The sequence below is a fragment of the Chlorocebus sabaeus genome, chromosome 6, assembly GCF_047675955.1.
Source record: "Chlorocebus sabaeus isolate Y175 chromosome 6, mChlSab1.0.hap1, whole genome shotgun sequence".
NCBI lineage: Eukaryota > Metazoa > Chordata > Mammalia > Primates > Cercopithecidae > Chlorocebus > Chlorocebus sabaeus.
In genome coordinates, this window is record NC_132909.1 from 52,768,745 (window position 1) to 52,793,305 (window position 24,561).

Here is a 24,561-nt window from a genome sequence, read left to right on the forward strand (position 1 = left end):
GGGTAGGGGACGCCCTCTCGGGATTCCAGGGTCGGACGTGGAGGCAGAAGGAGCCCCGGGACCCGCAGCCATCTCCGCGCCATTTGGCATGGTTCTTCTTGTTATTATTTATTATTATTATTATTAGTGAGCAATGTCTGAGCGCCAACAGTGTACCGGGCTCGCTCCAGCCCCAGGGCGGAGGCGACAAGGGCTGCGGAATTGAGCTGAGTCCGGGCTGAGTGGGGTGCAGCGGGAGGACGGTGAGACTCGGGGGTTTAGAAAAACCCTGTCTCTGAAAGAGGGGAGGATCCAGGGGTTTCCGAGTGTCTCCATCTTCAAGGTCTCTGCCTGGTTGCGTCTCGGCGTCTCTGAGTAGTTCTGTCTGGGTCTCTTCATTTCGCCTGCTTTGCGTCTCTGGGTCTCTTTCTATTAATATTTCTGTCTCTCCCTGTCTCTGTCTCTGGCTCTGTGGCGCTGTCTGAGAGTTTGTGTCTCTTTTTGTCTCTTTTTCTCTCCCCTGCACCCCTTCCTCCATTCTTGCCTCGCCATGTGCTGAATATTTATCCCCATAACTCACCCCCCCTGGGAGGTAGAAAGGGCGCAGACTGGGGCCGGAGCTGACACTGCCTCCGGGAGCTCCGGGATTGCGCCTTCCTATCCCATCCCCCTTTGTGGCTTTATCCTCCAGCTTCCTCGCTACAGAGCTTCCCTGGATCTGGGAAGGAGAGAACTCAGTGGGGTTCATAGTGTGTCCTGGGGAGAGAGGGGAGGGGTTTCCTTCATTGCAAACTTCCCTGGGTCTCCTCCAGATGTGCCCCTCCCCTCCTATTCCTCAACCTCTGGTAGCCCCACACCTGTTCCATCTGTTTGGGGGCTTCTCCTAAATCGTCCCCCAAACCCAGGCTGCGATGCCTGGGGCTCCCTTTCTTTAGCCCCAACTCTTCACCAGCCCTCCGTTGCTTAGCCCCAAATGGTCATCATGCAGCTTCTTTCTCCTTGCTGGGGGCAAAGAAGATTTGCTCCCTAGGGTGGAAGGCAAGTGTGTGTGGTGGTGGTGGGGACACCTGAGAAGGCTTTATCCAGCCCCTGGTGGGGGTAGTAGTGGGCTTGACACAGGTAAGAGCTTTCAGGCTAGATTAGACTTGGCAGCCCATGTGTGAGACGGTGTGTTTCTGTGTGTCTGTCACATCAAGTGCTTATTATTTGGGTATGTACTGGTGTGTCTATATGTGTGTGTTTCCATGTGTATATAGGGGAATGGGAGTGGAGAAAGTTTATGTATACTGCCGGCATGGGGTCCGGGTGTGTCTTCCTGTGTGTGAGGGTGCATCCCAGAATGAGTGTGGGTGTGTCCCTGAGTGACTGTGCTTGGGTGTGGACATGTCTGCAATTGCCTGTCCCCGACTATGGGTTTGCATGTGTTACAAGATTGCGTGTGTGCATTTGAGTTTGTTACACATGAGTATGACACAGTCTTCTTTCCGTTGCCATCTGAGAAGGGAGAGAGATGGTATCTCGTTGAAATCAGAAGCCAAATTTCCCTCCACCACCATCGAAAGCATGTGAGTCTGTGTGCATGTGTTCTGTGCAGGTGTGTGTAAATGTGTGTATATGGTATGTCTGCAGAATGCATACATAAGTATGCAAGAGCATGTCTATGAGTTTTGATTTTGTGTATGCATACGTATCTGTGCAGACGTGTGTGCAAGTATCTTTGTGTGCATATGTGTGGACAGTTATGTCTTTGTAAGTGTGTGCATATAAGTGCAAGTGTGTATTTATGAAAGTGTGTGTGTGTGCCTGCCTTGTACACATATGGGTAGGATGCCCTGTGTGCTGTGTGTTTTCTGTAAGTGTGTATGTGTGTGTGCCCAGACCTGATCTCCACTGTGGCCCATTTGTAGCTAACAGCACCTTCATCCAATGCTTCCATGAATTCACCTGCTGAAAGCCAATGGCCCTCCCATCCCTGACACCACCCCATCCCTCAGTCTCATCATACTTTGTCAAAAGGGATCTGAGAAGTGAGATGTTAAGGTACTCAGGGTGAGGGCTGGGAGGGGACTGTGACATGAGGGTGTCCATCTTGGGAGTCTGATAGACCTATGTTGGAATCTAGATTTTGTCCCCAACTTGCTCTATGACTCTGGCCACTGCCTTTGTCACTCCAAGCTATTGTTTTCTCATCTATAAAATTGGAATGATGTCTTACCTCACAGAATTGTTGTAACAGAGATCTGCTATTCAAATTGCCAACCTTATGCCCTTCCATATATCTCTTCGTACATCCATCCATCCCTGCCTCCATCCATCTATCCATCTTTTTTTTTTTTTTTTTTTTTTGAGATGGAGTCTTGCTTATCGCCCGGGCTGGAGTGCAATGGTGCGATCTCGGCTCTGCCTCCCAGGTTCACGCCGTTCTCCTGTCTCGGCCTCCTGAGTAGCTGAGACTACAGGCGCCCGCCACCTCACCCGGCCAATTTTTTGTATTTTTAGCAGAGATGGGGTTTCACCGTCTTAGCCAGGATGGTCTCGATCTCCTGACCTCGTGATCTGCCCGCCTCGGCCTCCCAAAGTGCTGGGATTACAGGCGTGAGCCACTGTGTCCGGCCTTTTTTTTTTTTTTTTTTTTTGAGATGGAGTCTCATTCTGTTGCCCAGGCTGGAGTGCAGTGGCACGATCTCGGCTCACTGCAAGCTCCACCCAGGTTCACGCCATTCTCCTGCCTCAGCCTCCCGAGTAGCTGGGACTACAGGTGCCCGCCACCACGCCTGGCTAATTTTTTGTATTTTTAGTAGAGACGGGGTTTCACAGTGTTAGCCAGGATGGTCTCGATCTCCTGACCTCATGATCCACTCGCCTCGGCCGCCCAAAGTGCTAGGATTACAGGCATGAGCCACCGCGCCCAGCCTATCCATCTATTTTTACGTCCATCCTTCCATCTCTCTTGCTATCCATCTCTCCATTCATTCATTCATCCATCCACCTATTATTCCATCAGTCCATCCATCTATCCATCCATTATTTCATCTACCCATCCATTTTTCTATCCATCCATTCACTCATACACCCACCCATATTCCATCTGTCCATCCATCTGTACCTCCATCCTTTCACACATCCATCTCTTTATCCTTCCACCCATCTCTTTTCATCTATCCATGATTCATCATTTGTCTCTCTGTCCTTTCATGGATCCATTCTTCTATCCATCCATCTCTCTATACTTGCATTCACTAATCCCTCCATCCATCCATTATCCATCATCCAGCTATCTCTTTTTCTATCCTCTATGCATCCATCCTTCCACCATCCATCTGCCTCTCCATCCATTCATCTGTCCTTCCATCCATTGTATTTATTTCACAAAACTTTTTTTTTTAGGAGATGGAGTCTCTCACCATGTTGCCCAAGCTGGTCTTGAACTCCTGGGCTCAAGGGATCCTCCTGCCTCGGCCTCCCAAAATGCTGGGATTACAGGCATGAGCCACCAGCACCCAGCCTATTCCGCAAGACTATCAAGTGCCTCTTCTATGTGAAGAATTTTTACGTTTGAAAACCCCCAGATCAGTGCCTAAGATAGCAGATGCTCAGTTAGTGATAAGACTTTCGAGTCAGACATATCTGGGTTTGAATTCTGGCGCTGTAATTTACTAGCTGTGTGACTTTGGGGGAAAATTATTTAATTTCTCTAAGCCACAATTTCCTTATTGTTATTATTATTAATATTATTATTTTTAGAGAAAGAGTCTTACTCTGTCACCCAGGCTGGAGTGCAGTGGTGCCATCATAGCTCACTGACACCTGGAACTTCTAGGCCCAAGTCATTCCTCCATCTTAACCTCCTGAGAAGTTGGGATTTGATTTCCTTATTAGTCAGGGGGAATTTAGAGTCTTCATGAGACTGTAAGATCCTTGAAGACATCTGTGTTTTGCTCACTAGTGAACCCTAAGGTGTGACGTGTAGTAGGACTACAATAAATATTTGTCAAATGACTGAATCCACAACCACACCTTCATAAGGATTTGTGGATTCCTCCTTCAAACAAAAACAAATAAATAACGGGTGCATAGTAGGTGTTTAGTAAGGAGGGGTTGTTTTGTTTACCCTTCTAGCTGAGCCTGGAATAAATATTTCTCAAGCGTCTAAATCATTTCACCGTCCTCAGGACTGGGGAGAACAAATGGAAAGTGACCAGGCACATAGTAGGTGCTCAGTTAGGAGGAGATGTCGGAAGGTGTAGCGTCCCAGTGTGGGGTAGGCTGAGGGGTTCAGGAAACGAAGTAGTATGGATTCCCAAAGTCAGGAGGTGGAAGGTTGGATGCTGGTGTTTGGCTTTAAAAAGGAACTCAGAGGTGTGGTGGCGGTGAGCCTAGAGCGTCGGGGGTCCTGCTTCTCTCTGGCTTCCTCCTCCTGAATTGCAGAAGCAGCTTAACATTCCTATGGTTACAGACCATCTCTGGGAAGACGTGGGGAGGAAGCTGCCGCTACTACCTTTGGCCAACTCCCAGCCATAAACCATCCCTGTGGGACGGGAGCCTTCAGCAGAATGGCTCCTCACCTGGGGATCATAAATCCAGGACCAGACTAAGAGCTGTCAGCTGTATTGCCAGCTGTGGCCATCATTTCAGGGCCTGAAGTGAAATACCTGAATCTTGTATGTTATACCCTTAACCATCCCCTCCTCCTGGGGGGCTGGAGAGAAGGAAGGGGAGATGGAGAAGGGGTGTGCTGTTTGAGGGGGACCTTTTGCTTTATGGGAAGAATAAGGAGGGGCTGAGCAGCTCTCAGCAAAAGGCTCTTAGAGTGGCACTGTGGCTCATGCCTGTAATTCTCAAGCTTTGGAAGGCAGGGGTGGGAAGATTGCTTGAGGCTAAGAGTTCAGTACCATCCTGGGCAACACAGCAAGATCCTGTCTCTACAAAAAATTACAATAGGCTGACCACAGTGGCTCACATGTGTAATCTCAGCACTTTGGGAGGTTGAGGTGGGAAGACTGCTTAAGGGCAGGAGTTTGAGATCAGCCTGAATAACATAACAAGACCCCATCTCTACACAAAAAGAAAATACATTTTTAGCCAGGCACGGTGGCTCACATCTGTAATCCCAGCACTCTGGGAGGCCAAGGTGGATGGATCACCTGAGGTCAGGAGTTCAAGACCAGCCTGGCCAACATGGTGAAACCCGGTGGCTTATGCCTGTAATCCCAGTGCTTTGGGAGGCCGAGGCAGGCAGATCATGAGGTCAGGAGATCGAGACCATCCTGGGTAACACGGTGAAACCCCGTCTTTACGAAAAATACAATAATTAGCTGGGCATGGTGGCGGGCGCCTGCAGTCCCAGCTACTTGGGAGGCTGAGGCAGGAGAATGGCGTGAACCCGGGAGGCGGAGCTTGCAGTGAGCCGAGATTGCGCCACTGCACTGCACTCCAGCCTGGGTAACAGAGTAAGACTCTGTCTCCAAAAAAAAAAAAAAAAAAAATTACCCAGGTGTGATGGCGGGCACCTGTAACCCCAGCTACTTAGGAGGCTGAGGCAGGAGAACACAGGAGGCAGAGGTTGCAGTGAGCCGAGATCACACCATTGCACTCCAGCTTGGGCGACAAGAGCAAAACTCCATCTAGGAAAAGAAAAAAAAAAAAGAAATAAAAGAAAAAGAAAAAGAATTAGCTGGGCATGGTGGTGCACACTTGTAGTCCCAGCTACTCAGGGGGCTGAAGCATGAGGATTGCTTGAGCCCAGGAGTTGGAGGCTACAGTGAGCTATGACCACACCACTGCACTCCAGCCTGGGTGACAGAGTGAAACCGTCTCAACAACAACAAAAAATAAGAGAAGAATAAGGGAGGAATTATTTTAGATTGAGTGGCCTCTCTGAGGAGGTAACATATATGCAGAGATCAGAAGGATGTAAAGCGGGGAAGAGGGAGGATTTCAGGAGGCAGAGAGTTATAAGTAGAGGGAACAGCCCCTGCAAAGAGCATGAGGCAAGACCTTGCCTGGCGTGTTGGGGGAACAGGGAGGAGGCCCATGTCTGCAACATAGTGAGCGAGGGGAAGAGGGAGAGGAGGTGAGGAAAGGGAGGTGATGGGAACCATATCATGTTGTGGGGAGGGGGATTTTTCAGGGACTTCAGATTTTTTTAATTTTTAGATTTCATTCTATTTTTTTGAGATGGATTGTCACTCTGTCACCCAAACTGGAGAGCAGTGGCACAATCTTTGCTCACTACAACCTCCGCCTCCTGGGTTCAAGTGATTCTCCTGCCTCAGCCTCCCAAGTAGCTGGGATTACAGGCATGTGCACCACCAAGCCCAGCTAATTTTTTGTATTTTTAGTGGAGACGGGGTTTTGCCATGTTGGCCAGGCTCGTCTCGAACTCCCGACCTCAAGTGATCCACTCACCTCGGCCTCCCAAAGTGTTGGGATTACAGGCGTAAGCCACCATGCCCGGCCTATATCTGTCTCTTTATCTCATTCATGTCTGTCTCTCCATGTCCCTCTGTGTCCGTCTGTCTCTATCTCTGGGATTGTTTCCATCTCACCATAGGACCCTGACGAGGACCCTGGGGAACAGACTAGAATTCTTGAGTGAGAGAGGCTTCTAGGGCCAGGACCTGTGTTGGATGTTAGGGAGGATTTGGTGACAGAGGGCAGGATGACCCAGACCACCTCTCTTATTTATTTGTTTGTTTGTTTTTTTTTTCATTTATTTTGAGATGGAATCTCGCCTCATCCAGGCTGGAGTGCAGTGGCACCATCTTGGCCCACTGCAACCTCCCCCAGTCACCTCCTGGGTTCAAGCAATTCTCATGCCTCAGCCTCCTGAGTAGCTGGGACTACAGGAGCGCACCACCACACCTAGCTAATTTTTGTATTTTTAGTAGAGATGGGGTTTCAGCATGTTGGCCAGGCTGGTCTCAAACTCCTGACCTCAAGTGATCCACCCGCCTCAGCTACCCAAAGTGCTGGGATTGCAGGCGTGAGCCACCACACCCAGCCCCAGACCACCTCTCTTGAGGGTCCCAAAGAGAGGCGTTGGGAGTGTCTGGACCCCCTGGGTACGCTGGTGATGGGGCCAAGCGTTGACTGGAGATGGAGGTGGACTCCCAAGCTCCAGGTGACCCCTTGCCCCCTCTGACCCCCAGCACCATTTCCCTTCCCTTGCTGCCACTCGGGAGGGCGTCCCTCTAGGACCCAGCCACCAGGCCCAGTACTGGCTCCAAGATGGAACAGCTGTCTGGACTGCAGCTGCAGAAGCTCATTTTGAACAAGGGAGATGATTGCAGGAGTGACTGGGGGAGGGAGAGGGAAGGGGAGGGTAGCTAGGGCCAAAAGGAATCAGGCCTGATTGTTACCGCTGCTGCTGCAGAGAGTGGATTGCCCAGGAGGTGGGGGAGGCCAAGCCAGGCGGGAAAAGGCAGAGGGGAGGTTTGTCTGCCTAGCCGCGCGTCCATCTGTCCCCACTCTGGTCCTCCCAGTTGCGAAGTTTTCTCTGCCTGCGTCTCTCTCTTCCTGTATTTCAGAGTCCGTATCTCTGGCTCTGCAGTTCGGTTTGTATTTGAGTTTCCGCATCTCCCCTTGCCTAATCTTTCTGCCCCTCTGCCTGGATCTCTGTGAATCTCTGAGCCTTCCCGCCTGTCCCTCAGTGCTGCTGTCATGATCAGAAACACAGCTAAGGTTCGAGCAGCTCTTGGGAGTGCTCTTTCTTGTCTTGTCATTTCTGCGATACTCAGGGGCCAGAGACAAATAGAGGCGACAAATTCCCAGGAAACGGATGGAATGGTGTCCTTCAATAAAGGGATATTTGCAAAGATATCTCAATTAGGACTAATTAATTAAGCGAGCCACTTCCCCTGCCCTCTCCCCAACCTTGCGTACCCGCAGCCTCCTGGGAGGGAACCAGCCAATGAGTGGATGGCAGAGCCCGGTGCTCAGACAGTGTCTCAATGTTTAATTTATAACAGCCTTCTCCCCGCCGCCCCATCAATCCATCCGGAAGGGCAAGGTGGCCACGGGCGCGTAGACTCTGGCAGAGGCTGCAGACCTGCCTGGCCCCTGCGAAAGCATGCTTGGGTGTGTGCGTGTCCCCTGCGTATCAGAGCATGTCATAGCATGTTTGAGCGTGTCTTCTTGGCAAGCACGCCCCTTCGTGTAAGGGGAATCTGATGGCCATCAGTTGTGTCTGAACCCAAGGGACGCGTTGGAGTGGATGAGAGCGTGTCTTGTGTGCAGAATGTCTGAGCGTGGCAAAGGCATGCCTGTGTTGAGGTGCGATGGGGCATGTGGAGCACATCTGAGGATGTGGCACATGTTGAGACTGCTCAGGGTATAGCTCCTGTGCCAGGCTGCCAAGGCCTGTACCTGCAGGTAAAGCATCTCTTCTCAAGGGCATGGCAAGGTAGGTTTTTGGCAGAGGCTCCTGGTAGGAACAGCAGAGACAGGACAAGGATCCACAGCTTCCAAGATGAACCAATCTGAATCTTTCCAGCCCCTTCAGCACTAGTGGCTCAGGAAGGTTGAATTCCAACTTTTTTTTTTTTTTTTTTGAGACGGAATCTCACTCTGTCGCCCATGCTGGAGTGCAGTGGCGCAACCTCTGCCTCCCGGGTTCAAGTGAGTCTCCTGCCTCAGCCTCCCGAGTAGCTGGGACTACAGGCATCTGCCACCATGCCTGGATGATTTTTTTTTTTTTTTTTTGAGACGGAGTCTCGCTCTGTCGCCCAGGCTGGAGTGCAGTGGCCGGATCTCAGCTCACTGCAAGCTCCGCCTCCTGGGTTCACGCCATTCTCCTGCCTCAGCCTCCCGAGTAGCTGGGATTACAGGCGCCCGCCGTCATGCCCAGCTAATTTTTTGTATTTTTCATAGAGATGGAGTTTTACCGTGTTAGCCAGGATGGTCTCAATCTCCTGACCGCGTGATCTGCCTGCCTCGACCTCCCAAAGTGCTGGGATTACAGGCGTGAACCACTGTGCCTGGCCTTTTTTTTGGTATTTTTAGTAGAGATGGGGTTTCAACATATTGGCCAGGCTGGTCTTGAACTCCTGAACTCAGGCTGTCTACCCACCTCGGCCTCCCAAAGTGCTGGGATTACAGGCATGAGCTACTGTGCCCGGCCCTAACATTTTTTTTTTCTCCCAAGACAGGGTCTCATTCTGTCACCCAGACTGGAGTGCATTGGCATGATCATAGCTCACTGCAGCCTCGACATCCTGTGCTCAAGCGATCCTCCTGCCTGAGCCTCCCAAATAGCTGGGACTATGGTGTGCACCACCACACCTGGCTAATTTTTGCATTTTACGTAGAGACGGAGCTCACTATGTGGCCTAGGCTTGTCTCGAACTCCTGTCCTCAAGTGATCCTCCCACCTTGGCCTCCCAAAGTGTTGGGATTACAGGTGTGAGCCACCATGCCTGGCCAGAATTCCAACTCTTGATGTAATAGGTGCTTTTCTGTCTTCTGGCTTCCCACCCCCAGTGTGTGGCTTCAGAGTCCCCAATTTTCCTCATCTCTCTAGTCCTACCAGGCACCTCAGAATCACTTCTCAACCCCACTTCTGCTTGCCCCTTCACACCCCACACAGAGGAGCTACCAGTGCTGAGGGAAAGTGTTGCCTCTTAAGTTTACCTTTCTAGTTATGAAGCCCTCAGTTTAATACTCAGAATACTCACACTGGGCTGGGCTTATGCCTGTTATCCCAACACTTTGGGAGGTAGATGTGGGTGGATCACCTGAGGTCAGGGGTTTGAGACCAGCCTGGCCAACATGGTGAAACCCCATCTCTACTAAAAATACAAAAATTATCTGGGTGTGGTGGTACATGCCTATAATCCCAGCTACATGGAAGGCTGAGGCAGGAGAATCGCTTGAACCTGGGAGGCGGAGGTTGCATTGAGCGCCGAGATCCTGCCACCGAGCTCCAGCCTAGGTGACAGAGTGAGACTCTGTCTCAAAACACACACACACACACAAATACTCAGCCTGGGATTGGAGACCTAAGGGCAAGACTAACAGGATGGTTCAGACAGGTCTGATGATCCAACCCTCAGTGTAATGCCCAACCAGGTAATGCAGACTTCAGTATAATGACAAGTCTGGTGATGCAGCCCTCAGTGTAGTGCCCATGATAGTGATGTGGCCTTCAGTATAATGACAAGTCTGGTGATGCAGCCCTCAGTGTAGTGCCTATGATAGTGATGTGGCCTTCAGTATAATGACAAGTCTGGTGATGCAGCTCCCAGTGTAGTGCCCATCAGAGTAATGCAACCTTCAGTAGAATAACAAGTAGATGTAGCCGTTAGTGTGATGCCAGGATAGTATTGGGGCCAAAAATGTATCTTGAAATATGACTTTGGTTCTGCAGATAGATGCTGGCTGGGGCACTTGGTGCAGTGAGAAGGAAAGGAAATTTGTTTATTCTTGGGAGTAAATAGCCAGACATTCTCTGGCTATTCCAGGAGTCCAGGGTTTCCTAACCCTGCTGGCCAAGGCTGGCTCTGTTAGCCCTTGTAAGTGCCATGTGACCTCAGCAGGACATCAGGCTTATTAGTATAGCAGAAGTTCTGCAGGAATATTTCAGGTCTCACCGCAATGCTAATGAGTTCGTTGGGAGACCTAAGATGGCAGCTGAAAGATATATACAGATGCCAGTTCCTCCTGAAAGGAGCGTAGGAATGTTCGTGGATGGAGGCAGCTGGACACAAATGGGTGTGGAGAGTTAATCACGGAAGGGCACAGTTGTTCCTTGAATGGACGCAAGTGTGTGCCTTCTGTGTGGATAATATGTTAGTGAATAACATGTTTTTGGCTCCTGGTGGGCATACACGTGTGTACCTGGCTGTTCAGGAGAACACACAGAGGGCCATGGGCTCACACACTGGCACATGTTGCAGAGCTATTTGTGAGTATGGGTATGTGCACTTCTGTCCATGGCTGCAGAATTATCAAGGATAAAAGCAACAGCCAGGTGCAGTGGCTTATACCTATTATCTCAGCACTTTGAGAGGCCGAAGTGGGAGGATCGCTTGAGCCCAGGAGTTCAAGACCAGTCTGGGCAACATCACGAGATCCTGTCTCTACAACAAAATATGTAAAAATTAGCCAAACATGGTGGTGCACGACTGTAACCCCAGCTACTCAGGAAATCAAGGCTGTCTGTACAAAAAGTACAAAAATTAGCTGGGTGTGGTGGTACCCGCCTGTCGTCCCCGCTACTTGGGAGGCCAAGGCAGGAGGATCACTTGAGCTCAGGAGTTCAAGATGAGGCTGGGCAACATAAGGAGATCCTGTCTCTACAACAAAAAGTGTAAAAAATTAGCCAGGTATACTGGTACATGCCTGTAATCCCAGCTACTCAGGAAATTGAGACTCCAGTGAGCTATGATCGCACCAGCACCCCAGCCTGGGTGACATAGTGAGATCTTGTCTCTAAAAAGAAACCAAAAAAGGCTGGGTGATCCTCACACCTGGTCTTGAACTCCTGGGCTCTCACCTGTAATCCCAGCACTTTGGGAGGCAGAGGCAGGCAGATCACTTGAGGTCAGGAGTTCAAGACCAGCCTGGCCAACATGGTGACACCCCATCTCTACTAAATACAAAATATAAAAATTAGCCAGGCACAGTGGTGGGTTCCTGTAATCCCAGCTACTCGTGAGGCTGAGGCAGGAGAATCGCTTGAACCCAGAAGGCGGAGGTTGCAGTGAGCCGAGATCGCGCCATTGCCCTCCAGCCTGGGCGACAGAGCGAGACTCCATCTCATAAAAAAAAAAAAAAAAAAAAAAAGATAAAGGCAAGTAAACACAGATATATCCAGTGTCCTCGATATCAATATAGAGTCAGTATATAAAGTCATTACGCAGGTTGACTTGTGGGCTCACGATTTGTACACAGAATCTATGGAAATAGAATGTCTGTGAACATGTGTGAACAAAAGGAATGTTAATTGCCATCGGCCACAGCACACAGACATACATATCCTCTAATGCACAATGGCATTTCCCTGGATTTCCACTGATGTGCACATATGTGCGTGGCTAGTCACAGGCATGTCCAGATACCACACATGTGTCCTGAAAGTGGGAATTCACAGGTGCCTGTGGATAAACAACACAGGCGTCAGAATCCCCGTGCGCTCCAATGCCTACATGCTCCTCTTTTGGAACACAAATAACCAAATCTCCAGAAATTCTCTGAACTCCTGGTAAAGCAAGATCTCAAAGCTAACAAGAGGGCCGGGCGCGGTGGCTCAAGCCTGTAATCCCAGCACTTTGGGAGGCCGAGACGGGCGGATCACGAGGTCAGGAGATCGAGACCATCCTGGCTAACACGGTGAAACCCCGTCTCTACTAAAAATACAAAAAACTAGCCGGGCGAGGTGGCGGGCGCCTGTAGTCCCAGCTACTCGGGAGGCTGAGGCAGGAGAATGGCGTAAACCCGGGAGGCGGAGCTTGCAGTGAGCTGAGATCCGGCCACTGCAGTCCAGCCCGGGCTACAGAGCAAGACTCCGTCTCAAAAAAAAAAAAAAAAAAAAAAAAAGCTAACAAAGGTGGCCTCAGAAGTGCCCTCAGGCTCTTTTGAAAGGAGCTTAGAGGGAAGTTTGGAGTCAGGTGGGTGTCTGGGTACTCGGCCATCCGGGATAGTGAGCCAGGAATACGGAGCCCTGAGCACAGCTCTGCCCACCACACCGTTTCTTTCATTATTATTATTATTATTATTGAGACAGAGTCTCAATCTGTCACCCAGGCTGGAGTGCAGTGACGTGATCTCAGCTCTCTGCAACCTCTGCCTTCTAGGCTCAAGCTCTAATTCCTCAGCCTCCCAAGTAGCTGGAATTACAGGCACAGGCCACTGTATCCAGCTTCCTTCCTTCCTTCCCTCCCTCCCTTCCTTCTTTCTTCTTTCTTTCCTTTTTTTGTTTTTCTCCTTTCTTTCCCTCCTCTTTCCTTCTTTCCTTCTCTCCTTTCTTTTCTTCTCTTTCTCTCCTTCCTTCCTTTTTCTTCTTTCTTTCTTTCTTTCTTTCTTTCTTTCTTTCTTTCTTTCTTTCTTTCTTTCTTTCTTTCTTTCTTTCTTTCTTTCTTTCTTTCTTTCTTTCTTTCTTTTTCTTTCTCTTTCTTTCTTTCCTTTCTCCCTTTCTTTCTTTTTTTCTTTCTTCCCTCCCTTCCTTCCTTCCTTCCTTCCTTCCTTCCCCTTACCTCCCCTTCCCCTTCCCTCCACTTCCCTCCCCTCTCCTCTCTTGAAACAAGACCTTGCTCTGTCACTTAGGCTGGTGTGCAGTGCTGCAATCATAGCTCACTGCAGCCTCAGCCTCCTGGGCTCAAGTCATCCTCCCACTTCAGCCTCCTGAGTAGTTGGGACTACAGGCATGCATCACCATGCTTAGCTAATTTTTAATTTTTTTGTAGAGACAGGGTTTTACGATGTTGTCCAAGCTGATCTCAAACTCCTAGGTTCAAGCGATCCTCCTGCCTCAGTCACCCAAAGTGCTTCACCAGCCCTTAGCTGGGATTCCCCCGCACCCCACCCCCATCATGTTTCACACCTTTCCCCCATCAGAGCTAAGTATGGGGGCCAGTGCACAGAAAGATGCCCGGCACAAGGAAGGGCGCGGTGCACGGTAGAGACCGTGGTGGGTTTTTTTGTTTTTGTTTTTGTTTTTTGAGACAGAGTCTCGCTCTGTAAGCCCAGGCTGGAGTACAGTGGTGCGATCTTGACTCACTGCAAGCTCCGCCTCCTGGGTTCACACCATTCTCCTGCCTCAGCCTCCCGTGTAGCTGGGACTACAGGCGCCCGCCACTGCGTCTGACTAATTTTTTGTATTTTTAGTAGAGACGGGGTTTCACTGTGTTAGCCAGGCTGGTCTCGATCTCCTGACCTCATGATCCACCCATCTCGGCCTCCCAAAGTGCTGGGATTACAGGCATGAGCCGCCGCGCCCGGCCGAGGCTGTGGTTTTTATTGAGTTGGATCATGATTACTATCATGAATATTCTCCACCAGTGCAGTGCAGAGAGATCCCAGCCCTTTTCTGTCTAATATTCCAGCCTTTTCTCACAGCTCCTGCGTGTGCTTGCGTTCACCGTGATGTTGCTCCGTTATCCACTGATGCAGCTCCACCAGTTTCCCTCCTTCCCTGCTCCAGCTGGAGAAGGTCCATCCTTTCAAGTCATCCCCCTCCTCCCCTTCCCAGGTTTCCTCTCGGCAGTTAGCTCTTCCCTGACACCCCTCTTCATTTTCATTTGCCTCTTGTTGGCCAGGGGGTGGGGGGGAGTCAGAGAGTCTGTTTGGAATTGAAAGCCTCCTAACCAGCCCAGGGAAATAGGAGCTTTATGTAAGGAATGCAGGGAATCTGCCAAAACCCAATAGCTCCAGGGACTCAGAAAGCCATTATTCGCTCCTTTGTCAATTCAGTCAACAGATATTTATTAAGCACCTACTATGTGCCAGGGGTACACGTGAGACAAGCCACTTGCTCTTGTGAAACTGACATTGTGGTGGGAGGAGATCAATAACAAACAAATAAACAAGAAATTATCATCTGGTCATAAGCGCAATACAGAGGGTTAAACAGTATCTGGTGGCGGGGGGCAGGTGCGGTGGCTCACCGTAAGTATGTAACCCCAGCACGTTTGGAAGCTGAGGTGGGAGGATTGCTTGATCCCAGGAGTTCAAGACGAGTCTGGGCAATGTAGTGAGACCCTATCTCTACAAAAAAATACAAAAAATAGCCAGGCATGGTGGCGTGCACCTGTAGTCCCAGCTACTTGGGAGGCTGAAATGGGAGGATTGCTGGAGCCCAGGAGGTCGAGGCTGCAGTGAGCTATTGTTACACCACTGTACTCCAGTCTGGGTGACAGAGCAAAACTCTGTCTCAAAAAAGAAAAGAGAAAAACACAACAGGTGGGAGAGAGTATGAGTGGGTGAGCCCCATTATGTTGGGTCACTGGGGTAAGCTCTTTGGGGAGCTGATTGAGAAGGAACCAGGGAGAAGGGCATTATGGGAGAGTACTGCACGTGCAGAGGCCCTGAGGTTGAAACAAGTGTGGTGCACTCTGGAAAGAGAAGACTGGAGAGGGAGAGAGAATGGAGTTGTAGAGGTTGGCAGGGAACACTGCATTCGAGGCTTCCAGCCACAGTGAACTGTTGGCTTTTATTCTTTTTCTTTTTCTTTTTTTTTCTTGAGGTGGAATCTCATTCTGTCGCCCAAGCTGGAGTGCAGTGGTACAATCTCGGCTTACCGCAACCTCCACTTCCCGGGTTCAAGTGATTCTCCTGCCTCAGTCTCCCAAGTAGCTGGGATTACAGGTGGCTGCCAGCACGCCCGGCTAATTTTTGTATTTTAAGTAGAGGCGGGGTTTTGCCATGTTGGCTGGGTTGGTCTTGAACTCCTGACCTCCAGTGATCCACCCACCTCGGCCTCCTAAGGTTGTTGGCTTTTATTCTAAATGCAGTGAGAAGCTGCTGGACGATTTGCAGTGGGGTGGAGGGACTTGATCTGATTCACATTATTTAAAGATCTCTCTAGCTGGTGGGTTAGGTAATGGATTCCCAGGAGTGAGAGTAGAAGCAGAAGGACCAAGCAAGCCCAGTGTTGTCTGAACCAGAACAGTGGCAGCTGGAATGGTGAGCAGTGGGCAGATTGGTATATCTCAGAAGCAGAGCCGTCAGCACTTGCTGATGGATCAGATGTGATGAAATGGGGAAAGAGAGGAACACAGAAACGGCGTGGTGGCTAAAGAGACTTCTAAGGTCCAGGGAGAATTTCTTAAAGATAAGGAGGGGGCCAGGCACAGTGGCTCATGCCTGTAATCCCAGAACTTTGGGAGGTTGAGGCGGGAGGATCGCATGAGCCCCGGAACTTGAGACTGCCCTGGGCAACATAGCAAGACCCAGTCTCCACACATGCTTTTTTTTTTTCTTTTTTTTGAGACGAAGTCTCACCGTTGCCCAGGCTGGAGTGCAATGGCATGATCTCAGTTCACTGCAACCTCTATCTCCTGGGTTCAAGCAGTTCTCCTGCTTCAGCCTCCGAAGTAGCTGGGATTACAGGCGCCTGCCACCACACCCAGCTAATATTTGTAGTTTTAGTAGAGAAGAGGTTTCACCATATTGGCCAGGCTGGTCTCGAACTCCTGACCTCAGGTCATCTGCCTGCCTTGGCCTCCCAAAGTGCTGAGATTACAGGCGTGAGCCACCACTCCTAGCACACACACAAAAATTTTTTTTAAATTAGCTGGGGCCGGGCGCCATGTCTCATGCCTGTAATCCCAGCACTTTGGGAGGCTGAGGTGGGTGTATCACCTGAGGTCAGGAGTTCGAGACCACCCTGACCAACATGGTGAAACCCCGCCTCTGTCTCAAAAAAAAAAAAAAAAAAAAATAGGTGGGCACAGTAGCAAGCATCTGTAGTCCCAGCTACTTGGAAGGCTGAGGTGTGAGAGGATTGCTTGAGCCCAGGAGGTCGAGGTTGCAGTGAGCTATGATCATGCCACTGCACGCCAGCCTGGGTAACAGAGCGAGACCTGGTCTAAAAGTAAAAATAAAATAAAAGACAAGGAGAATCAAGGCAGAACAGACATCAGACAGGTCACTCTGCCTGTTAATAGCCAGGAAGTAACAATGATCCAAACCCCCTTCCATACTCCATGGAAAGAAAGTCAGTGTTTCCCTCAACATTTTTGTGACTCTGTGGAGGGGCCTGAATTGTCTTGGTCACTGTGCTTCTGACTTCCTGCTTCTGCTGAATTAGTATTCCCCACCTGGCATCTCGTGCCCTTGGGTTTTTGCTCTGACCTTTACTGAGACCAGGAGGGAGCTCAGCCCCTGAGGTCATGGAGAGCCTCAAATGCCAGGCCAAGTCACTCAGACTAGATCCTGAAAACAGCAGAGCCATTTATCCATCCGTGTATTTATTCATTCAACAAGTATTTTGTTTTTATTTGATTTTATTTTTGAGACAGGGTCTCATTCTGTCATCCAGGCTGGATTGCAGTGGCGCGATCCCAACTCACTGCAGCCTCGACCTCCCTAGGCTCATCCTCCCACCTCAGCCTCCTGAGTAGCTGGGACTACAGGCTCACACCACCATGCCTTCTAATTTTTTTTTTTTTTTTTTTTTTTTTTTTTTGAGACAGAGTCTCACTCTGTCGCCCAGGCTGGAGTGTAGTGGTGGGACCTTGGCTCACTGCAACCTCCACCTCTGGGTTCAAGTGATTCTCCTGCCTTAGCCTCCCAAGTAGCAGGGATTACAGGCACTCGCCACCACGCCTGGCTAATTTTCATATTTTTAGTAAAGATGGGGTTTCACCATGTTGGCCAGGCTGGTCTTGAACTCCTGACCTCAGGAGATCTGCCCACCTTGGCCTCCCAAAGTGCTGGGATTGCAGGCATGAGCCTCCATGCCTAGCCCACATCCTCTAATTTTTTTGTAGAGACAAGGTCTCGCTATGTTGCCCAGGCTGGTCTTGAACTCCTGCACTCAAGCGATCCACCCGTCTCAGCCTCTCAAACTGCTGGGATTATAGGTGTGAACCACTGCACCCTCAACAAGTATTTTTGAGGACTTGTTATGTGGATGTGTGGCGCCTCCTGCAAAACAGGGAGGTAGGTGATGATTATGTACTTGTAAATAAATATAATTGGCAGCTGTGATAACAGCTTTGAGGGAAAGATTCTTGGTGCTCTAGGAGCTTCTAATAAGGAGATCTGATGTAATTTGGAAGTTGGAGGAAGCAAGAACTGAGATCTGAGGCACAGAGGAAAGGATGCTCTGGGCAGAGGGAATTGCTTATGCAAAGGCCCTGGGGTGAGAGGAAGGATGGAAAACGTGATGGACTAAAGAAGGCCTTGCAAAGCCAGATGAGGTGGCGCACAACTATAATCCCAGCACTTTGGGAGGCCGAGGTGGGAGGATGGCTTAAGCCAGGAGTTCCAGGCTACAGTAAGCTATGATTGCGCCACTGCACTCCAGCCTGGGTAACAGAACAAAACTCTGTCTCTAAACAAAAATTAAAATAAAGTAAAGAAGGCCTGGGAGCGAGGAGACCAGATGAAAGCAGATAAGTAAGTAAAGTGCAGACTCACAGGCTCTTGTGGCGATGTTAAGGAGTTTTGTCTCTATCCTAAGAATTAAAGGAATCCACCAATGTGGCTTTGGCTGGGAGGATAATGTGATCACACCTGCATCGTCAAGTTTCCCAGCTTTCAGAGGCCAAGGTGGGTGAATCACCTGAGGTCAGGAGTTTGAGACCAGCCTGGCCAACATGGCGAAACACTGTCACTACTAAAAATACAAAAATTAGCCAGGTATGGTGGTGTGCGCCTGTAATCCCAGCTACTTGGGAGGCTGGGGCAGGAGAATCACTTGAACCCGGGAGGCGGAGTTTGCAGTGAACCAAGATCCTGCCACTGCACTCCAGCCTGGATGACAGAGCAAGGCTCCGTCTAGAAAAATAAGTAAATAATAAAAATAAATAAAGTTTCCCAGAAGCTCCCATGTGTAGAGTTACTAGCAAGAAAAAAGGTAGATTGAAGTAGACCAAGTAGACTTTCTTTATTTTTATCTAAAAATTTTTGGCCGGGCGCGGTGGCTCAAGCCTGTAATCCCAGCACTTTGGGAGGCCGAGACGGGCGGATCACGAAGTCAGGAGATCGAGACCATTCTGGCTAACCCGGTGAAACCCCGTCTCTACTAAAAAAATACAAAAAACTAGCCGGGCGAGGTGGCGGGTGCCTGTAGTCCCAGCTACTCGGGAGGCTGAGGCAGGAGAATGGCGTGAACCCGGGAGGCGGAGCTTGCAGCGAGCCGAGATCCGGCCACTGCACTCCAGCCTGGGCAACACAGCGAGACTCTGTCTCAAAAAAAAAAAAAAAAAAAAAATTTGTCATATTTTACAACTATTTATTTATTTATTTTTGAGACAGGGTCTCACTGTGTCACCCAGGCTGGAGTGTAGTGGTGTGATCACGGCTCATTGCAGCTTTGACTTCTCAGGCTCGAGTGATCCCCCCACCTCAGCCTCCTGAGTAGCTGGGACTGCAGGCATGTGCCACCACACCCAGCTAATTAAAAAAAAATTTTTTTGGCCAGGCGTGGTGGCTCAAGCCTGTAATCCCAGCACTTTGGGAGGCCGAGATGTGCGGATCACAAGGTCAGGAGATCGAGACCATCCTGGCTAACACGGTGAAACCCCGTCTCTACTAAAAAATACAAAAAACTAGCCAGGTGATGTGGCGGGCGTCTGTAGTCCCAGCTACTCAGGAGGCTGAGGCAGGAGAATAGCATAAACCCAGGAGGCGGAGCTTGCAGTGAGCTGAGATCTGGCCACTGCACTCCAGCCTGGGCGACAAAGCAGGACTCCGTCTCAAAAAAAAAAAATTTTTTTTGGAGTAGAGTTGGGGTCCTAATATGTTGCCCAGGCTGGTCTCAAACTCCTGGGATCAAGGAGTCCTCCCACCTCGGCCTCCCAAAGTGCTGGGATTACAGGTGTGAGCCATGGCGCCCAGCCTAGACTTGCTGAATTATGAAAGTGGCTTGGACCATTGCCTGGTGATAGAGATGAAGAATGATGCGTGAATTCTAAAGCTATCTAGGAGTTAACGTCAGTAGGATTTAGTGAGGGAGTAAAATGAGGGTGAGGATAATGCCTGGGTGTCTGACCCACTGACCCGGGGGTGGGGAGGATGGAGATGGTGACATAAGGAATATTGGAGAAGAACTGGTTTGGGAGGGAAGGCTGTGCACTTCAGTTGGCGCATGTTGGGCTTGAGATGCCTTAGAGATATCCGGGGCAGGAGGAGTGGTCAAGGAGTCAGATGATACGTATATGCATCGGAGCTCTGAGGACATATATACAGGCAGGTTGTTGATGGACGCTTTGGTAAGGGTAAGACTCCTTAGAGAAAGACAAAGGTAAAGAGAAAATGCAAGGCTAAGTCTAGAGCTGTGGTTCTCAACCGGGGAGCAGGAAGTTATTTTATTTATTTATTTATTTATTTATTTGATTGGAGTTTCGCTCTTGTTGCTCAGGCTGGAGTGCAATGGCGCAGTCTTGGCTCACTGCAACCTCCGCCTCCCGGGTTCAAGTGATTCTCCTGCCTCAGCCTCCTGAGTAGCTGAGATTACAGGCATGCGCCACTATGCCTGGCTAATTTTGTATTTTTAGTAGAGACGGGGTTTCTCCATGTTGGTCAGGCTGGTCTCGAACTCCTGACTACAGGTGATCTGCCCACCTCGGCCTCCCAAAGTGCTGGGATTACAGGCGTGAGCCACCACACCTGGCTTTATTTTATTTATTTTGTTTTTATTATTATTATTTTCAAGAGAGAGTCTCACTATGTTGCCCAGGCTGGAGTGCAGTGATACCATCCCGGTTTCACTGCAGCCTCGACCTACCTGAGCTCAGGTGACGGTAGGTTTTGAGCCTTCCTGTTTAGCGCATGTTGCCATGATCTCGGCTTACTGCAACCTCTGCCTCCCAGGTTCAAGCGATTCTCCTGCCTCAGCCTCCTGATAGCTGGGATTACAGGCATGCAGCACCACACCCAGCTAATTTTTGTATTTTTAGTTGATATGGGGTTTCACCATGTTGGCCAGACTGGTCTCAAACTCCAGGCCTCAAGTGATCCGCCCGCCTCGGCCTCCCAGAGTTGCTGGGATTACAGGTGTGAGCCACAGTGCCTGACCGAGAAAACTCTCTTGAATGCTCTCTCCTGAACTCCTGACCTGAGGTTTGGTGTCTGAGGCTGGGGAGAGCTCAGATAGAGGGATGTTCAACTCTAGTATCTATGAGGTGAGACTCAGGATGGTTCTTGTAAAGTCTTGAAACCTCTTGAAGATTTATGCTGTGTGTAATAGCTCATCAAGAAACTCTGGTAATAATCCTTGAAATAGACCTGCGAACTCCGCTTTAATGAATTTTACATGATGGCGTTGGAGAAATGAAATCCCCTTACCCTCATTAATCCTGAGACACAGCAATCATTTGCAGTAGACGTTCACCCAAGAGGCCCCAAGCACTTTAAGAGAAGTGCTCCACACGTGAGAAGGTGCCCAGGAGGGGGAAACTTCTGCCACGAAATTCTCACCTGATTGCGAATGTTCTACTAGGGCAAGATGTACCCGGGTACTGAGATAGACCAGGCTCAGCTCAGGTTCCAAGACGGGGGGTTCATTCAAGTCCCGGAACAGAACAGGGATACATCCTCAAGGTGTTAAGATACTCCATGGTTGGCCGGGCGCGGTAGCTCACTCCTGTAATCCCAGCACTTTGGGAGGTGGAGGTGGGTGGATCACCTGAGGTCAGGAGTTTGAGACCACCCTGGCTAACATGGTGAAACCTAGTCTCTACTAAAAATACAAAAATTAGCTGGGCGTGGTGGTGGGTGCCTATAATCCCAGCTACTTGGGAGGCTGAGGCAGGAGAATCGCTTGAACCTGGGAGATGGAGGCTGTAGTGAGCCAAAATTGTGCCATTGTACTCCAGCCTGGGCAACAGAGTGAGACTCTGTCTGGGAAAAAAAAAAAAAAAAAAGATGCCTCACGGTTTGACTCTATGACAAACTAGAGTCAAGCTCAAGCTCAGGACAGACAACGGCTAAACTGGGAGAGACCAAAGAGAAACCTGGTTCTAGGAGATGAAGGAGGCCAGGACCAAATCCGAGTCCTGGGTAGATCAGGGCTATGCTGTGGACTTGAGATAGACAAGGCTAAACCCAGGTACTGAGATAGACCGGAGTTTACCTTGAATCCTGAGATAGACCAGGGCTGCACCCACATCCTGAAACAGATCAGACCAGAACCTTGTGAGGACAGAACCAGAAAATGGGCTTATCTTGGAAATAAGCTTAACTTGAAGTTGTGGGAGAACAGGTTTATTCTCCTTGTTGAACCGCGTCACCCAAACTGTTGAGTGCCTCTGGGATGAATGGCCATTGCAGATGACTTGGAATGTCCCAGGACTCATGAAGGAAAGAGAATTTTATTTTTATTTGATTTTATTTGACACAGAGTCTCGCTCTGTTGCCCTAGCTGGAGTGCAGTGGCGCCATCTTGGTTCACTACAACCTCTGCCTCCTGGGTTCAAGCGATTCTCCCACCTCAGCCTCCTGAGTAGCTGGAATTACTGGTGCCCGCAACAATGCCTGGCTAATTTTTGTATTTTTAGTAGAGATAGGGTTTTGTCATGTTGGCCAGGCTAGTCTTGAACTCCTGACCTCAAATGATCCACCCGCCTCGGCCTCCCAAAGTGCTGGGATTACAGACATGAACCACCATGCCCAGCCAGAATTTTATTTCCCAATGCCAGGTCATCCTAGGATCCAAGGTTGAGCCAGCTCAGGCCCATGCGCCAACAGCACTGGGGATACCCAGGGTGGCTGTCCCTCCCTCTGGTGTTGACTATGTGTACTCTGACACAGACTTGAGTGATGCCCCCACTCCACATAAGCTGTCCTACCCAGCGTATCCCATATCCACACTGCAGCATATATGCACATGCAGACACACAGTCACACCAACCCATGCACGTGCCTCAGATACGCAGCAACACATGTGGCACAGACATGCACACTGACACCCCAAACCCTGGCACACACATGTACAGACCACATCATGGTCTTACAAACACAGCCAACTGGCACACTCAGACATAGCCCTCCTCACCACACCAATTTCACATCTGCGATAGTACCCAACTCCAGGGTCATGGTGTTCTCAGAGAACAGTGTCCCTGGAGTTTTCTCACTTATATGTCATCTGAAACCATCCTATTTTATACATTCATATGCATAGTTTTATACACTTGCTGATGCTCACACACGTAAGCCTATATATGGCTACATGCTCATGTGTGTTCTTGGTCACGTAGACACAGATGTACCACACCTCCGTCTCACACACTCACTGGCTCTGTGCCGGTCAGCATAGGCTAGGTTTTGCTGTGTAACAAAATAGCCTCCAAGTCTCAGAGGGTTACTACAACCAAATGAGCTTTTGTTCATGATAGATGAGGGTTGGCAGGGTCTCTGCCTAGTCTGGCCATTCAGGGACCCCAGTGATGGAGCCTTCATACCAACATGCACTTTTTTCTTTTTTGTTTTCTTTTCTTTTTTTTTTTTTTTTTTTGAGACAGTCTTCTCTGTTGCCCAGGCTGGAGTGCAGTGGCACCATCTCAGCTCACTGCAACCTCTGCCTCCCAGTTCAAGCAATTCTCCTGCCTCAGCCTCCCAAGTAGCTGGGACTACAGGCACGTGCCACCACACATGGCTAATTTTTATATTTTTAGTAGAGATGGAGTTTCACTATGTTGGCCAGGCTGGTCTCAAGCTCCTGACCTCAAGTGATTTACCCACCTTGGCCTCCCAAAGTGCTGGGATTACAGGTGTGAGCTACCATGCCTGGCCCCAACATGCACTTTTTTTTTTTTTTTTTTTTTTTGAGATGGAGTCTCACTCTGTTGCCTAGGCTGCAGTGCAATGGTACGATCTCAGCTCACTGCAGCCTCTGCCTCCGAGTTCAAGTGATTCTCCTGCCTCAGCCTCCCAAGTAGCTAGGATTACAGGCACCTGCCACCAGGCCTAGCTAATTTTTGTATTTTTAGTAGAGACTGGGTTTCACCATGTTGGCCAGGCTGGTCTCGAGCACCTGACCTCAAGTGATTTACCCACCTTGGCCTCTCAAAGTGCTGGGATTACAAGCGTGAGCCACTGCACCCAGCCCAACATGCCCTTCTGCAGTTGCTGAGGGAAGACTGTGGCATTGCACACTGACTTGGCTTTTTTTTCTTCCTTGTTTCAGAGACAGGGTCTTGCTCTGTGCCTAGGCTGGAGTGCAGTGGTGTGACCACAGCTCACTGCAGTCTCCAACTCCTGGGCTTAAACAATCCTCCTGCCTCAGCCTCCTGAGTAGCTGGGAATATGGGTGTGCCCCTCCACGCCCGATTAATTTTTTAAATATTTTGTAGAATAGGGGATCTTGCTATGTTGCCCAGGCTAGTCTCAAACTCCTGGCCTCAAGCAATTCTTCTGCCTTGGCCTCCCAAAGTGCTGGGATTACAGGTGTGAGCCACCACACCTGGTCCACACTGGCTCTTAAAGTATTCACCTGGAAGTCACTGCACTTAAACTGCAGTTAAGCATTGGCTAAAGGAAGTCATGTGGCCACACTGGGGAAGTCCTACAGCCCCATCATATGCCTAAGAGAAAAGAACTAGAAAATTTGTCAACAGTTCTATTGACTACTGCAGTCTCTTACATGTTTCAACAGTTACTCCCATAGATACGTCCACATGCACACACTTTATTCCTTCTCACGGGCACTCATTCTCATGACCTGTTTCCTTCCTTGAGGCAGGGCAGGAGGCCACAGTGCCCACCCCCTCCCCCAAGAGTCTTCCTTTAGCTTCAGATACATCAGAGGGATCTCCCCGTCTCTGCTGAGCTGGGGGTCCCAGGGGTAATGAGTTTCTGAGCCGCAGCTAGAGCCGGAGCTGAGAAAACAGTGCAGACACCTTTTCTGCCCCCGGAGTGGGTGGTGTTTTTCCACAGACACTGGGGAAGAATAGTAATAGGTGCTGGTAGATCTCT

The 24,561-nt window shown here is 49.7% G+C and overlaps 1 protein-coding gene across 3 annotated transcripts in view; it reads left to right on the plus strand.

Annotated features, from left to right (window-relative positions):
* OLFM2 (olfactomedin 2) overlaps positions 1 to 24,561 on the plus strand; it is an 83,940-nt gene that overhangs the window by 20,323 nt on the left and 39,056 nt on the right. The gene's annotated exons all lie outside the window — the stretch shown is intronic.